Below are 17,390 nucleotides of genomic sequence, written 5' to 3' on the forward strand. Positions count from 1 at the left end.
TCATAGAGCTGGGGCGCCTGGGTGGCTCAGTCCGTTAAATGTCTGCTTTTGGCTCTGGTCATGATCCCAGGGTCCTGGGATCGAGCCCCGCATCGGGCTCCCTGCTCGGCGGGGGGCCTGCTTCTCCCTCTCCCACTCCCCCTGCTTGTGTTCCCTCTCTCGCTGTGTCTCTCTCTGTCAAATAAATAAATAAAATCTTTAAAAAAAAAACTCTAATAAGGTACTAACAAAAGAATGCCATCACATACTAACCATGACCACATGGAATTTATGTTAGAAATGCGAAGGTGCTTCAGTATAATGAAATATATTAATATTATAATATTTATTATATTAGTAGGGAAAAGGTAGAAAACATGATCCTCTTGATATATGCCCAAAAAGACATCTGAGAATTTCCTTGTATTTTATAAAACCTTACTGAAACAGGAATAGATGGGTATTGCCTTAATATGATAAGAAACATTGACCTCAAACAAAAAAACCAGCATTATCTTTCATATTTTTTTCCTGAACTATCTACCTCCTGTCTACTTTTATGGCTTGCTTAGCAAGCAACTGGGTATGGCCTAAAGAAAACGGTTACAGCTGGGGTGGCTGGGTGGCTCAGTGGGTTAAGCGTCTGCCTCCGGCTCAGGTCATGATCCCAGGGTTCTGGGATCAAGTCCCGCATCGGGCTCCCTGCTCAGTGGGAAGTCTGCTTGTCGCTCTGCTCGTTCTCTCTCTCTCAAATAAATAAAATCACAGCTTAGGATTTTTTAAAAACTTTAAATTTCAGCACTCTTCTGCCTACAGACAAATGGGTTGTGCAAATCTGTATAAATAAAGCTGCTCTGGAAGCCCCTTGGCAGGCTCCGTGGAAGCTGGAGTCTCTGGCTAGAAGTGGGGCCACTGGCAAAGCAGGCAGGTACAGTGTTCTTTTTTTTGTGGGTTGAGAATGTGAGAGAGAAGGAGTGTCACCATAGGATTACAAAACAGAATTGAGAAGTGTTATGTAAAGAATGGCCTAGGCTGGCGGGAGAGAAGGGCGAGAGAGGTTGTCTAGCACGGAGCTTGTTGAATACTTGAAATACTTTCAGCACTACCTCAAGGGTCAGAGCATAAGGAAGCTTCAGTGAAGCCATCAACTAGGATAGATGGGGTGGTCTATACTGGAATTCCTAAGGATCTCAGCTATTCGTCCCCATTTTCCTCACTACCTAGGTTTCTACTATTTCTACTGTTTGCTAGTTTAAAATGATATCCTTTGAGGGGCTCCTGGGTGGCTCAGTCGGTTGAATGTCTGACTCGGTTTCAGCTCAGGTCATGATCTCAGGGTCTTGAGATGGAGCCCCGAGTCAAGCCTCTCATGCAGCTGGGCGTGGAGCCCGCTTGAGATTCTTTCACTCCCTCTCCGTCTGCCACCTCCCCCACACCCTGGCTTGTGTGCTTACTCTCCCTCTCAAATAAAACAATAAATCTTAAAAAAAAATGATATCCTTTGACTCCCACCTATGGCCTATATGGCAATCACTGAGTTACTTCTACATTTCTCCTTCACTTCCTTTTTGGGTTGTATTTCTACTTTGTCAGAGAGCATTCTTCAACTCTTGATTCTCGTATTTGTTTTAGTCTTAGATTTATAATTAAACCTATTCAATTCTCATTATCTATTCTTTTGCCAAAAATTTCCAATCCTCTCTTAGTTGGATGAAACTTGACCCCTGGTAGAATCCTCAGAAAGAGTTCTTGAATACAAAATATCTTCAGTTCTTGAAAGTTTAAAACTAAAATCTGTGGCACACAAATTTTTTACTTGAGTTTCTTTAAAGTGTTTCTTCACTCTTGTCTTACTTCATATAATCCTATCAAGTGGTTTGATGCCACCGGATTTTCTTTTTTGTAGGTCACTTGTTTTCAGTTTTTTGTTCTTTTTGCCTGTAGATCCAAAGGATTTTTTCTTTATCATTAATGTCTGTTTTATTAGACCGTGTCTCAGAGTTGATGGTCAGTTTTCCCAGTTATAAAATGGACTCTTTATTCATTTTTAATTTTTTTTTAAAGATTTTATTTATTTATTTGAGAGAGAGAGAATGAGAGAGCACATGAGAGGGGGGAGAGTCAGAGGGAGAAGTAGACTCCCTGCCAAGCAGGGAGCCCAATGCGGGACTCGATCCAGGGACTCCAGGATCATGACCTGAGCCGAAGGCAGTCGCTTAACCAACTGAGCCACCCAGGTGCCCCTCATTTTTAATTTTTTAAAAAATTTTCTTTTTAAGTAATCTGTACACCCAATGTGGGACTCGAACTTACAACCCCTAGATCAATAGTCACATGCTCCATGGACTGAGCCAGCCAGGAGCCCCTAAAATGGACTCTTTAAATATGTCGAATCAGGTGTTCTTTTACTCTAGAAAGTTTTGTTGAGATTTTAATTAAAAAATATTACTTCTGTTCATTATCTGCTTTTTCTTTTCTTTGTTTTTTTTTTTTTAAAGATTTTATTTATTTATTTGAGAGAGAGAGAGAGAGCATGAGAGGGGAGAGGTCAGAGGGAGAAGCAGACTCCCCGCTAAGCGGGGAGCCCAGTGTGGGACTCGATCCTGGGACTCCAGGATCGTAACCTGAGCTGAAGGCAGTTGCTTAACCAGCTGAGCCACCCAGGCGCCCCAATCTGCTTTTTCTTTTTAAGAGATTCAGATATATTATATCTAGCAGTTTCCTCTTTACCTCTTTATTTTGTTTTGGTTCTCCTGGCTCTTTTTCATTGTCATTCTTTCTTTCCTTTCCTGTATTATTCAATCATATCCATTCTCCTTTGGCTACTTCATAATTTGGTCTTCTGAGATGATTTTGTCTTTTTCTTCAATTTTTTTTCCCGAGTTCAGTCAGCACCCAGTTCACATTTTCCTGTTTGTTTCTATTCTGAGTTTTTGAATTTCTGATTCATAGTATTCTTTCACATCTGTAATTGCTTGTTTAATATATTTAACTCATTTTTTTTCTTATTATAGCTTTGTGTGGATGTTGGGTTCCTTTTTCTAGTCGTTATAAACTGTTGTAGGAGTTCTTGGTTCAGCAATAATAGTTGATGCAATGGGGGAAAAGTTTGGATGCCTTATTTGGTTTATTGGTTCAAGAGCACCCTCTTCTGTTGACATGATGAAGTACAGTTTCTTTAATAAATGGTGCTTTTGCGGGGAAGGGTCATTTGAACTTCTGATTCTGTGATGCTATTCCTCCAATAGATACTTCTCCAATAGATACTTCTCCCTTCCAAGTTACTGCCTTCTTTCTTAAGCCTCTTGTTCAGTGCAGTTTTGAGGCACCTTCCTTTTGACTCTTAGTGTTCAAATCCACCAGGTCTCAAACCTGTTCTTAGTATTTACTTAGTCAAGGTGTGACTTTCTCCTGAGTGTGAACTCTAAGTGATGTTATCATGTTTTACTACTTCTGGTACCCTGAAGAAGCTCCTCTCTTCCTCACAATTCCTTTAAATATTTATTTATTTATTTATTTGAGAGAGAGAGTGCGTGCACGAGTTGGGGGGGAGGGGCAGAGGGAGAGGGAGAGAGCGAATCTCAAACAGACCCCCTGCCGAGCATGAAGGCCAATGTGGGGCTCGATTCCATGACCCTGAGATTATGACCTGAGCCAAAACCAAGAGCTGGATGCATAACCAACTGAGCCACCCAGGTGCCCCTCTTCCTCACAATTCCTGCCTGACATTTCATATAAATGGAACTGTATAATATGTGGTCCTTTGTGACTGGCTTCTTTCACTTGGCATAATGTCTTCAAGATTCACCCATGTTGTAGCAGGCCATAGTTTATGTTAGGGTTCATTCTTTGTGTTGTGTATTCTATGGTTTTTGACAAATGTGTAATGATATGTATTCTCCATTATATGTTATATAGAATAGTTCACTGCTCTAGGGGTGCTTGGCTGGCTCAATCGGTTATGCATCCAACTCTTGATCTTGGGGTCATGAGTTCAAGCCCCACGTTGGGTGTAGAGATTACTAAAAATTAAAAAAAAAAGAATAGTTCACTGCTCTAAAAAATCCTCTGTGTTCCACCTATTCATCTATCCCTCCCCCAAGCTCCTGGCAACCACTGATCTTTTTACTGTCTCCATAGTTTTGCCTTTTCCAGAATGTCATATATGTTGTTGGATTCATACAGTATGTAGCCTTTTCAGATTGGTTTCTTTCACTTAGTAATATACATTTAAGATTCTTCCATGTCTTTTTTGTGGCTTGATAGCTCATTTCATTTTTTAACACTGAATAATATTCCATTGTCATCTGGATGTACCACAGTTTATTTTTTAAATTTTAATTAATTTATTTTAAGATTTTTATTTATTTATTTGAGAGAGGCAGAGTGAGAGAGAGAGCACGAGAAAGGGGAGGGTCAGAGGGAGAAGCAGACTCTCTGCTGAGCAGGGGGCCCGACACGGGACTCGATCCTGGGACCCCGGAATCATGACCTGAGCTGAAGGCAGACACTTAACTGACTGAGCCCCCCAGGCGCCCCTGGATGTACCAGTTTATTTATCCATTCACTTTTTGAAGGACATCTTGGTTGCTTCCATGGTTTGGCAATTATGAATAAAGCTACCTTGCTCTTTTTTTCTGTGTTTCCCATATTTTGCTTCAATTTTCAAAGAGATTTTCACCTGTAGAGAATTGGTGTAACTAAGTTGGCATTGAAAGTATTCTTTTAATACTTTAAAGATCTCTTTCTAGGGGCACCTGGGTGGCTCAGTCGGTTGGTGTCTGCCTTTGGCTGGGGTCATGATCCCAGGGTCCTGGGATCTGGGATCAAGCCCCACGTCGGGCTCTCTGCTCAGCGGGGAGCCTGCTTCTCCCTCTCCCTCTCTCTCTGCCTGTTGCCCCCCCCTTGCTTGTGCTCTTTCTCTCTCTGTCAAACAAATAAATAAATAAATCTTTAAAAAAAAAAAAGATCTCTTTCTATTATCTTCTGGCTCCTGGGTCTGCAGTTGAAAAAATAGATTCATTTGAACAATTTCCTTTAGTTTCTCTTCTGGTTAATTGATTCTGTTTTTAGCTGTGTTTAATCTACTCTGAAACCTATCTACCAAGATCTTAATTTTGGTTATAATTTTCACTTCTATAATTTCTAGTTGGTTTGTTTTCTTTTTTTAAAGATTTTATTTATTTATTTGACAGAAAGAGAGAGCACAAGCTGGGAGAGCAGCAGAGGAAGAGGGAGAAGGAGGCTCCCCCCTAAGCAGGGAGCCTGATGTGGGGCTCAATCTCAGGACCCTGGGACCATGACCTGAGCTGAAGGCAGACACTTAACCAGCTGAGCCACCCAGGTGCCCCTAGTTAGTTTATTTTCAAAACTGTGCTATCACTTTTCTAATTTCTATTTCCTACAGAAATGTTTAAATAAGGCTTTTCTCAGTATCTAGCATCCTAGTGAGTCTGTTTCTATTGTCTATGGTTTCTGATGGTTCTTGCTCATTGTGTGTTGTCTCTCACTATGGATCTGGTTACCTTTAATCATGTGTTGGATGTTATATTTGAAAATTATTTATAGAAATAATTTGAAGTCTGCAATATTCTCTTTTCCTAGAAAAGATTTGTTTGCTCCTCTCCAGGTGCCTGGGGGTACTAAGTATGGGATTACCTTAATCCAAGCTTAAACCTTGATGTTTTCTGAGCTGTTTAAATGACAAAGTCGAAATGTAGGTTTAATGAAGACTGATTTAATTCTGGGTCATCCTTACTCCTGGAGTGTAATCCTCTAGTTTCCAAGCCCAAAGCCGGGAATAGTTTACCCCAGATTCCAACTCTTGTACACCTAGCTCCATGAAGCAACTCAGCTTCTCAGATGCCTCTTGGAACTAGGCAGACACCCTGAGGATAAAAGCATGCCTGCATGCTTCGCTAACCTCTGTGGGTTTCTCCCCTCTTTCAAATCTCCCACCAGTCACCTGATGGCTCACCTGAAGGCAGTCTGGAAGCAATGCTTGAGGATTTTTTGTGTCCCCATTTCCAGAGTGCAGTTCTCTGAGTTCTGTCTCCAGAACAGGGTCTGTGTGGCCCTAGGAGTCCCCCTTTCGCTGGTACTCACCTCCAACTGAGCTCCATCTCTTTGGTTCCCAATTCCCACTCATAAGCACTGCTTGCCTGTCCACTGTTTCCTGTGTGTGTGTGTGTGTGTGTGTGTGTGACAGAGAGAGAGAGAGGATGAGAGAGAGAGAGAAGTTATCCAGGGTCTAGGGTCTACCTTTCTGGTAGCTTCAGGTCACTAACTCATTGTCTCATCTGCTACCCTCACTTAAGGAGCACCTCTAGATTGGCAAATGCCTGTGGATAGAAGAGATCCCTAGCTTACTTCTTTGTGTTCTGACCACACAAAACCCTCACCACTGCCATCCTAGCCCAAGCTACCACCATCTCTCTCCTGGATGTAACTGGTCTCCCTGCTTCCACTTTTATTCCCCTATTCTCCGTATAGAAATGACAGTGATCATCTAAAAGAATAAATGAGACAGGACGCTTCTTTCTTTAAGACCTCCTAGTGATGGGGTGTCTGGGTGGCTCGGTCAGTTGAGTGTCCGACTTGATTTTGGCCCAGGTCTTGGTCTCAGGGTCATGGGATCAAGCCCCACATTGGGCTCTGGCTCCACACTCAGCAGGGAGTCTGCTTCTCTCCCTCTCCCTCTGTCTCCCACCCTGTGCACACACTCTCTCTCTCTCTATATATATAAAATAAATAAATCTTTTTTAAAAATAAAAAATAAAACCTCCCAGTGGCTTTTAAACCCACTTAGAATAAAATTCAAAGTCCTTCCATGACCCGTAAGGAGTTACATAAGCTGGCTTCTAGTTACCACTCAGATCTTAACACCTGCACTTCAGTCACACCAGCTTCCTTGCTGTTTCTCAAATAAACCAATCATGCTTGAGCCTTAGGGCTTTGTACTTACATCCTGTAATGCCCTGATATTCACATGGCTGGTTTGTTCACCTCCTTTAAGTTTCTGATCAAGTTTCACCTATCAGAAAGGCCTTCCCTGACCACTCTATATAAAATAGCATTTTTCTCCCTTTATTCTCTATCCTCTTATCCAGCTTTCTTTTCTTTTTTTAAAGATGTATTTATTTGAGAGAGTGCGTGCATGCACACACACACACGGAGGAGGGAGGAGAGAGGGAGAGAGAGAAAGAGAATCTCAAGCAGACTCCCTGCTGAGCGTGGAGCCTAATGCAGGGCTTGATCTCATGACCCTGAGATCATGACCTGAGCCAAAATCAAGAGTCGGACACTTAACTGACTGAGCCACCCAGGCGCCCCCAGCTTTATTTTCTTTATAGCACTTGTCACCAATTGTCATATTATATGTTTATTTGTTTTTTAAAATGCTGTTCTTTTTCTCCCACTAGACTGTAAGCTCCACCAAAACAGGAACTTTATTTTTTATGTCTAACATCTTAAACAGTGCCTTGCACATTATAGGTGCCATGAATTACTATATTAATGAAGAAATTGTGTAAAACCTATATTAGGGAAACTAATTTTTTCCAGAGAGACATCAAGAGATTGAATTTTGCGACGGTGTTGATTACTCCTAAATTGATTTATAAATTTATAGCAATTCTGATTTTATTTTCTTTTTTTGAGGTTTTATTTTTAAGTAATCTCTACACCCAACATGGGGCTTGAACTTACAACCCTGAGATCAAGAGTTGCGTACTCTACCAACTGAGCCAGCCAGGTGCCCCTATAGCAATCCTGATTTTAAAACCCCATAGTACTTTTAGAATAGTTGAAAAAATGATCTTAAAGATTCGTCTAAGTAGGGGCTTCTGGGTGGCTCAGTCAGTTAAGCGTCTGCCTTCAGCTCAGGTCATGATCCCAGGGTCCTGGGATGGAGCCCCACATCGGGCTCCCTGCTCAGCGGGGAGCCTGCTTCTCCCCCTAGCCCCTGCTCATGCTCTCTCTTGCTATCTCTCTCTCTCAAATAAATAAATAAAATCTTTGAAAAAAAAAGATTCGTCTAAGTAAAAACATGCAAGAGTGTCTGGGAAAGGTATAAAAAATAAATTAGAGGGAAATCTAGCTCTACTAGATATTAAAACAATTGTAAGGTTACAATTTTAAAAGTATGATATGGTAATTAAAATAAGAAGAAGCAGGGGTGCCTGGATGGCGGTAGAACATGCAACTCTTCATCTCAGGGTGATGAGTTCAAGCCCCAAGTTGAGCGCGGAGCCTACTTAAAAAAAAAAAAGGAGCAGAATAGAAAGTTTGGAAATAAACCAAGTGCATACAACAATTTAGATTTTGGTAAAGGTAGCATTTTGAAATCAGTAGAGAAAAGATAACATTGTCTAGTAAAGGTGTCTGGAAAACTAGCTAGCCAGCTGGAAAAATAAAGATGATGTACTACCTCATTCCTTACTCCAAAAATACATTGAAATGTACCAAAGATATAATAGAACCATAAAAATAGTATATGAAAAAAATGGGTGAGGCTTTTGTAAGCGTGGCTCAAAACCAAGAAGCTCTAAGAGCAAAAAGACATAAATTCAACTACATAAAAAAACTTTAAAACCTGCAAAGCATAAAACACCATAAATAAAGATTAAAAAAACAGGGGTGCGTGGGTGGTGCAGTATCCTACTCTTGGCTTTGACTCAGGTCCTGATCTTGGGGTCATTGTATCGAGCCTTGCGTGGAGCCCAGTGTCAGGCTCCACACTCAGCGGGAAGTCTGCTTGAGATTCTTTCCCTCTCTCTCTCTCTTCCTCTGCCCATCCCCCTGCTCACTTGCTCTCTCTCTAAAATAAATAAATAAATCTTAAAAACAACAACAACAAATTGGGGCGCCTGGGTGGCTCAGTTGATTAAGTGACTGCCTTTGGCTCAGGTCATGATCCTGGGAGTCCCAGGATTGAGTCCTGCATCAGGCTCCCTGCTCAGCAGGGAGTCTGCTTCTCCCTCTGACCCTCCCCCATCTCGTGCTCTCTCCCTCTCACTTTCTATTTTTTTTTCTCTTTTAAACATTTTATTTATTTATTTGTCAGAGAAGAGAGAGTGGAGAGCACAAGCAGGGAGAACGGCAGGCAGAGGGAGAAGCGGGCTCCCCGCCGAGCAAGGAGCCCGATGCGGGACTCGATCCCAGGACCCTGAGATCATGACCTGAGCTGAAGGCAGACGCCCAACCAGCTGAGCCACCCAGGCATCCCTCTCCCTCTCACTTTCTCTCTCAAATAAATAAAATCCTTAAAAAAATAAAATAAAATCTTTAAAAAAACAAATTGGGAAGATATATTTGCAACACATATGACCGACAAGACTTTACTTAATACAAAAAAGAATTCTTACAAATCAATAAGACCAACAAGACATTAGAAAAATGGACAAAGGATATGAGAATATACAAATGGTTAGTAAATGGGGGCGCCTGGGTGGCTCAGTCGTTAAGCGTCTGCCTTAGGCTCAGGTCATGATCCCGGGGTCCTGGGATTGAGCCCCGCATCAGGCTCCTTGCTCCGCGGGGAAGCCTGCTTTTCCCTCTCCCACTCCCCCTGCTTGTGTTCCCTCTCTCGCTGTGTCTCTCTCTCAAATAAATAAAATCTTTAAAAAAAAAAAAACAAAAAAAAACCCAAATGGTTAGTAAATGTATGAAAGATACTCCGCCTCATTAATAACCAAAGAAATACAAATCAAAATATTTCATTTGACCTATCAGATTGGTAAAGATTCAAAATATTGGCATTTCCAGGGTTGGCAAGTGTGCAGAGAAACAGCTACTCAACACTGTGGTAGGATCATACACTGGGTCAGTATTGTTGGAAAGCATTTTGTATATCTATAAATATTTTAAACGTCCAGACTCTTTGACCTAGCCCCTACATTTTGGTGAATCTATTGTGTAGAAATACTTAAAGCTGGATATATAGTATTGATCACTGTGGAATTAATGATAAAGATGAAAAATTGATGAAAAACCCTTAAATATAGGGGGCTGGTTAAATAAATCATAGTAACCCATGTAATAGAATTCTACATAACAAAAGAATTAGATAAGTTGCTACTGTCACATTTTGAACATTTTTTTAATTAATAAACTTTATTTTTAGAGCAGTTTTAGGTTTACAGCAAAATTGAGCAGAAAGTACAGAGCATTCTCAAATACCCCAGGTCCTCACACATGCACAACCCCCCCTCAACAATTGACATCCTATAACACAGTGGTAGATTTTTACAATTGATGAACCTATGTTGACACATCATTATCACCCAAAGTTCATAGTTTACATTAGGGTTCATTCTTGGTGTTGGACAGTCTATGTATTGTGTGGATTTTTAAAAGTAAGTGTAGAAATAAACAGCATAATTTCAGTATTATAAACAACATATATAAACATATCTGTGTGCATATAACATATGTGTGCATGCGTGTGCACATGTAAAATTCAAATGAGAATTGTCCTGTTTTGGAATTTTGCTAATGCTCAAAGCTGAGGTCCATTTCCTCCTCCTCCTCCTTCTTCTTCTGCAGGTTTCAGAGCAAGGTTTAATGCTGTGCACATTCAAACATGAAAGCTATTTTCAGAAACAGAATCCTAAGTCATGCTGTCAGTTTCCTTGAGGTGCATTTTGAGGGCATGGGCTGTTTCAGGCATGGCAGGAGGTAACATGGAAGGAGACAGCCCCACCAGCAGACACCAGAGGGGTCTGAGGAGGGTCAGTTTACTCATCCTTAGACTTGCCCTTGGTGTAGGGCACCCAGTCCAGAATCAGCCACCAGTCCGTGGCCCACACCAGCCTCCCAGTGTGAGGTCCACTTTCTAAAGAATGGACCAAGGACCTGCCAGGCACCCCCTCCAGCATGCACAAAAATCGGAATTGGTTCTTCAGCCATCACACTTGCCATATCACTAAGTCCATACGAAGAGAAGACCAGAAATTTGCGGCAAATTTATTGACACACAAACCAGACATCAGATTCAGGGGTTGACAGACTAAGGTGATGAATGATGTGGTTTTCCTGTTCAAATATGGGGGACCCAAGAGAATTCCTCAAAGCTAGGGTGGCTGCTGAGCTGCAGAAATTTGGAGACTGTTAATTTGGGTCTTCTGGGAAGCAGAGGCTGAGAGTGAGTTAAGAGTGTCAGAAGTTTATTGGGTAGGTAAACTCCTGGGAGACGTCAAGAGAGGGAAGGAGAATTGGACAGGGAAAACTTCAGACGATGATACACATTTCATACCTGTGAAAAGAAATGGCTGGGTGAGGGGGAGATACAGAACTGAGCAGGGAGAGCGTGCAGATGGTGATGCAGATATGACATCTCTAAAGGGGGCAGAAAGTAGGATTGGGCAGAAAGAACCTGAGACCACAATGCAGATCTGACAAAGTTTCAGCCAACCCAATGGTGAGCTCCGGAGCAAAGATTGCCTGTTAGAGGAATCCCATGTTGGGCAGAAAATGGACAGGTCCTAGTACCCCTGCCAAGCTCAGTCATTGGCTGGAGGATGCCCAGAAAGTGAATCTTGGTTAAAACACTGCAGTGGGGGTGCCTGGGTATCTCAGTCGGTGAAGCGTCTGCCGTCGGCTCAGGTCATGATCCCGGGGTCCTGGCATTGAGCCCCGCATCGGGCTCCCTGCTCAGCGGGGAGTCTGCTTCTCCCTCTGCCTCTGCCGTTCCCCCTGCTCATGCTCTCTCTCTCTGACAAATAAATAAATAAAATCTTAAAAAAAACCCCACTGCAGTGGATCCTGAAGGTGCTGCAGCTGGAGGCTCTCAGCTACCTTCACTCCTTGCAGTTAAATGGCAAATTCTTTCTTGAAGGGAGAGCCCAGCAACGATCCTTCACGCCTGCCACAGAGGACTGCCCCGGGAGTGCCACTAGCATGGAGGGTGGTGAAAGAATTTTTGAGAACTTGACACATGCCTCCTGGAATTTGGGGGCATCTGTGAACGTAGAGGATTCCCACTTCTCCCCCAGAGAATGCTGCAGGTGGAATAAAATAACCTACCACAGCAGGGTAAGGAGAGAAGGCACAAGTTGGGGGGGTGGAGAGGGGCTTGTTCTCCCATTGGTCGGCATGGGGAGGATGCTTGAGTTTCCCAAGAAACAAGTAGGTGCCTCAGAATGAAGCTGGACTCCAGCTGTTGTGAAGTTATCCTGCTTTCAGCAGGTAACCTGTTGAGGTGAGGGATCCCCAGTTAGTAAGAGGCCATGAGGTATACTATCAGGGATAGAAACTGAAAGAAGGTTGCAAGTAAATCAGCAAGAGAGCCCAGTGTTCAAACTGGGGAACTGTGCAGTGTGGAGATTTTTTTGGCATCTCTGAAGAATCCATCTATGTGTCCTCCTAACCTCTACCTCCCCCAAAAGCAAGCATTAGGAATACCTGCCACGCTGAGGACATCAAGGCCAGCCTATATTAGGCAGGAAAGAGCGACAAAAGAGACCAGATAAGTAAAAATAAAAACAAAAACGAAACATCAAAAACAAAACACTTGGGGACGCCTGGGTGGCTAAGTCAGTGAAGTATCTGCCTTTGGCTCAGGTCATGATCCCCGGGTCCTGGGATGGAGCCCCACGTCGGGCTCCCTGCTCAGCAGGAAGCCTGCTTCTCCCTCTCCCTCTGCCTCTCCCCCTGCTTTTTCCCCCTCTCTCTCTCTGACAAATAAATAAAATCTTAAAAAAAAAAAAGGAAAACAAAACGCTTGGCTCCTTTTCTCTAACCCCCCACCGCCCCTTACTCTAGGGGACCCAGAAGCAGCTGAGCGAGGGGAAGGAGAATAAAAGAGCAGTAGAGGTCGGGCCTAACCTGGGATGGGAGAAGACACTGTTTGAGCGGAGTGGTTGGAGACAAAGCTTTTTTTTTTTTTTTTTTTAAGATTTTATTTATTTATCTGACAGAGAGAGAGCACACAAGCAGGGGGAGCTGCAGGCAGAGGGAGAAGGACAAGCAGACTCCCTGCTGAGCAGGGAGCCCATCTTGGGGCTCCATCCCAGGATCCTGGGATCATGACGTGAGCCAAAGGCAGACGCTTAACCAACTGAGCCACTTTGCCCTGAGACAAAGCTTTTTTGTATTTACACTCCACCAAATTAAAAATGTTCAATAAGGGGCGCCTGGGTGGCTCAGTTGGTTAAGCGACTGCCTTCGGCTCTGGTCATGATCCTGGAGTCCCTGGATCGAGTCCCGCATCGGGCTCCCTGCTCAGCAAGGAGCCTGCTTCTCCCTCTAACCCTCCCCCCGTCATGTACTCTCTCTCTCTCTCTCTCTCATTCTCGCTCTCTCAAATAAATAAATCTTTAAAAAAAAAAAAATGTTCAATAAATCAGGGGCGCCTGAGTGGCTCAGATGGTTAAGCATCTGCCTTCAGCTCGGGTCGTGATCCCAGGGTCCTGGAATCGAGCCCCACGTCCGGCTCCTGGCTCAGCGGGGAGCCTGCTTCTCCCTCTGCCTCTCCCCCTGCTCATGCTCTCTCTCTCTCTCTATCTCTGTGTCTTGAATGAATAAATAAAATCTTTAAAAAAAAGTTCAATAAATCAATTATATATCCATAGATCTAAATATACATTGGAAAAAATTGGGAAAGATACATATCAAACTGTTGTTTATGGTAATTACTAGGGATTTAGGGGAAGTTATGGGTGGGGCACAATTTTATTTTTTACTTTATATGCTTCTGTATGAGTTTTATTTCATCAAGCACTAATTAGTTTTAAAGTAAAGAAAGTAAGTTAAATAAAACAAGTTGTTTGAAATGAACTAACTGAAAAGTATTTGATTGAGAGTTAATTTATTGTACACATTCATGAAGCTCAATGGATCTCAAGGAGGATAAACATAAAGAGAGCGACAGATACACACAGCATAGTAAAATCCATTCTCTGTATTTTTTGAGTTTTTTTTAAGTGGTTGTTAAAAGGTTTATCCTCAAATTCTGGGAAGATGGCAGCTTGAACAAATGTCCATGGCATACTTTCTACTCAATTCTGCCTAAGAATAACACAACAGCCAGTGTAGGCAAGGTGACGGAGCCTGGAAGCTGCATCTAAGGCCATATTTCTTTTAGGATCCTCGGGCACCTGGGTGGCTCAGTTGGTTAAGCGACTGCCTTCGGCTCAGGTCATGATCCTGGAGTCCCGGGATCGAGTCCCACATCAGGCTCCCTGCTCAGCAGGGAGTCTGCTTCTCCCTCTGACCCTCCTCCCTCTCATGCTCTCTGTCTCTCATTCTCTCTCTCGCAAATAAATAAAAAATCTTAAAAAAAAAAATTTAGGATCCTCTAGTGGGGATGAAAAACAGATTCAAGCCAAGGTCATGCTCTTCTTGGGCAGCCTCCAGCTGCTAGTGCCTGACCACTTTTGCCCAATGTGGGATACTTCAAAAAAGAAATCTTTGCTCCGGAGTTACTTCTTCGGTTGGCTGAGAGTTACTTCTTCGGTTTGATCACCTTAAATCGGGGTGAGAGTCAAGGGATAGTGGTAGAGGACAGGGCATATCTGTTGGAAACCTGGGATAATGACAGTGATTTTGTGGTTCTCTGAGGAAGTTCAGCCTGCCCTATGAAGCCTGGTCCTGCCTACCTGCTTTCCTGAGGTCCTACAGGGGCCTGATTCAGCTGACCATGGTGGACCTCCAAGAAAACGAATCTGTTGGTTTGAATTGCTACGGTTGGAAGAGATTTCCACTTGTATTCAGGGAGACATGGGACAGAGAGGCTTCCTCCCTGTGCCTCACAAAGGCATAATGGCTCTTCATCTAGTTTATTTCTGACCCACAAAAGCAAAAACTACTTAACTTTCTACCATTCACTACCATTTACCACTGCTCAAGAGATGCTAATTGCCTGCCCTAATTGCTAAGGAGTCAAAATCACAAGAAGGCAAATAGAAATAACCCATTTAAGGAAAATGATTAACTAGAGGGAGGAAGACTAACTTGAACAATTAGACAGGTGGCTCCCATTAATGTAGAAAGGAAGAGTCAGAAGGGAATTATTAAATAATTAAACAAATTAATATTTGTAAAATGTTTAGAACAGTTCCTGTCATATACATGTTTGTTAAATAATAAACTATAACAAGAAGTAATGAGAACGCCCAAGGATGTGGAATCGGAGCACAAAAAAGACCCTGTAGAACCAGAAAGTATGATTTTAGAAATTCAAAAATTCAGAACAAAAATCTTGCAAGCTTCCAAGCAGAAAGAACACATTCTGGTTTCCAGCTGATTTGGACAACAGGAGGCATTGGTGGATGGTTGGAGGCAGGGAATACGGAGAAGCCAGAGTATTTCTTCACTTCCTTCTGGGCCTCAGATAGCATCGTTAGTAATGATTACAGCTCCTCTGTAGCCCCAGCGCCTACCAGACAAGCTTCCACTGAGTAACCCTGGCCCCTGGGCTCCAGTAAAACCACTTCCTGCCTTTGACACCCGCCCCCAGCCTAGGGGCAGTAGATGCTCCCTGCCTTTCTTAATCTCTGGGCTGTCCCTTATTGTCCCCTGTTTGGTTTATCAATTCTTCCATTATCTGTGTAAACCATTCCCTGTATTTTTATATTCCCTCTATTTTATTTATTTATTTATTCATTCATTCATTCATTTAGTGATCTCTACACCCAACATGGGGCTCGAACTCATGACCCCAAGATCAACAGTCACATGCTCTTCCAACTGAGCCGGCCAGGTGCCCCGTATAGCCCTCTATTTTATTTTATTTTTTATTTTTTTAAAGATTTATTTATTTATTTGAGAGACACACAGAGAGAGTGCAAGCAGGTAGCGGGGCAAAGGGAGAGGGAGAGAGAGAATCCTAAAGGAGACTCCCCGCTGAGCGCAGAGCCCGACATGGGGGGCTTGATTCCAGGACCCCGAAATCATGACCTAAGCTGAAACCAAGAGTCAGATGCTTAATTGACTGAGCCACCCAGGCACCCCTCCCTCAATTTTAAATACTCAGAGCTGTTTCTATTTTCTGGTTGGACTCTGACTGACACTCTTACAAAGGAAAATAAACCAGGATTAGAGGTTTTTTCTTATAAGGCTATTTTTTTTAAAAGAGTTTATTTATTTATTTGAGAGAGTGTGAGAGTGTGAGTGAGAGAGCCCGAGTTGGAGGTGGGGGGCAGAGGGAGAAGCAGAGACCCACTGAGCCGGGAGTCTAATGCAGGGGCTCGATCCCAGGACCCTGAGACCATGACCTGAACTGAAGGCAGATGCTTAACTGACTGAGCCACCCAGGTGCCCCAGCACTAGAGTTTTAATATATGACACAGAAAGCTGGAAAACACTGGAATACCATCTATAGAATGTTGGGAGTAGAGGATTGCTGGCTGACAAACCTATACCAGGCTTTGACAGGCTGCTTCTAAAATGGCTCCCAGTAATCCTCACCTCCTGGTATTTACTCCCTGTATAATTCCCTCTTCTTGTGTGTGTGTTGGTCCTTGTGACTTGCTTATCACAGACTATGGCAAAAATGATGGGATGTCACTTTCATAATTAGGTTGTGAAAAATTGTGGCTTCTGTTCTGCTTATGTTCCCTCTCCGGCTGTTCTTGTACTCTGATGTAGAGAGCCATCTGGCAAAAAAACTGAGGACCTCAGTCCAACAGCCAGCGAGGAACTGAATCCTGCCAAAAACCATGTGACTGAACTTGGACATGGATCCTGTCCCAGCTGAGCCTTGAGATAAGACTGCAGCCCCAGCTGATAATTGATGGCAGCCTGTGAGAGACCCTGAGTGGACACATTGATGGAAATCCTGAGAGATTGTTAAGTAGATGACTCAGTTAGGCCATGCTATTCCTGACCTGTAGAAACAGTGAGATCATAAATGTGTGTTGCTTAAGCTAAGTTTTATTTTTTTTAAAAGTGGAATTCAAGATTAAAAGCAATAAACAATACAAAAAGGGGCATAAATTGTTCGATCTTTAATGAAGAGATGAGCCATAAACCTTTATGTACTAAATTGTTACAGCAGCTTAAGATTTAAAACAAAACTCTTAGAAACACAAGAAGATTTTGATAAAAACCACAACCATAATGGGAGATTATAATATACCTCCTTCAAAACTTAACTGATCAAGTACACAAGAAATAAGCTAGAAAATAGATGATTTGGAGGCACCTGGATAGCTCAGTCTTTTGAGCGACTAACTCTTGGTTTTGGCTCAGGTCATGATCTCAGGGTAACATGGGATTGAGCCCCCTGTTGGGCTCCACGTTCAGCGAAGAGTTGGCTTGGGATTCTCTCTCCTTCTTCTTCTGCCCCTCCCCCCTGCTCGTGCTTGCTAAATAAATAAATAAATAAATAAATAAATAAAATCTTAAAAAAAGAAAATAGATGATTTTTTAAAAAAAGATTTTATTTATTTATTTGACAGAGAGAGACACAG

The 17,390-nt window shown here is 42.7% G+C and overlaps 1 long non-coding RNA gene across 3 annotated transcripts in view; it reads left to right on the plus strand.

Moving 5' to 3' along the window:
- Positions 1-17,329, plus strand: part of LOC102746409 (uncharacterized) — a 68,054-nt gene extending 50,725 nt beyond the window's left edge. The window contains exons 3-4 of one of the 3 annotated variants that reach the window (XR_014141201.1): positions 5,175-5,323; positions 16,567-17,329. This is a non-coding gene — a long non-coding RNA (uncharacterized LOC102746409). Of the gene's footprint in view, positions 1-5,174; positions 5,324-11,815; positions 12,013-16,566 lie in introns of all 3 variants that reach the window. The other 2 variants (XR_004078582.2, XR_004078581.2) reach the window with 2 other exon arrangements.
- The last annotated feature ends 61 nt before the right edge of the window (positions 17,330-17,390 follow it).

This window comes from Leptonychotes weddellii, chromosome X (assembly GCF_054177405.1).
Source record: "Leptonychotes weddellii isolate Sample4059 chromosome X, ASM5417740v2, whole genome shotgun sequence".
Lineage (NCBI taxonomy): Eukaryota > Metazoa > Chordata > Mammalia > Carnivora > Phocidae > Leptonychotes > Leptonychotes weddellii.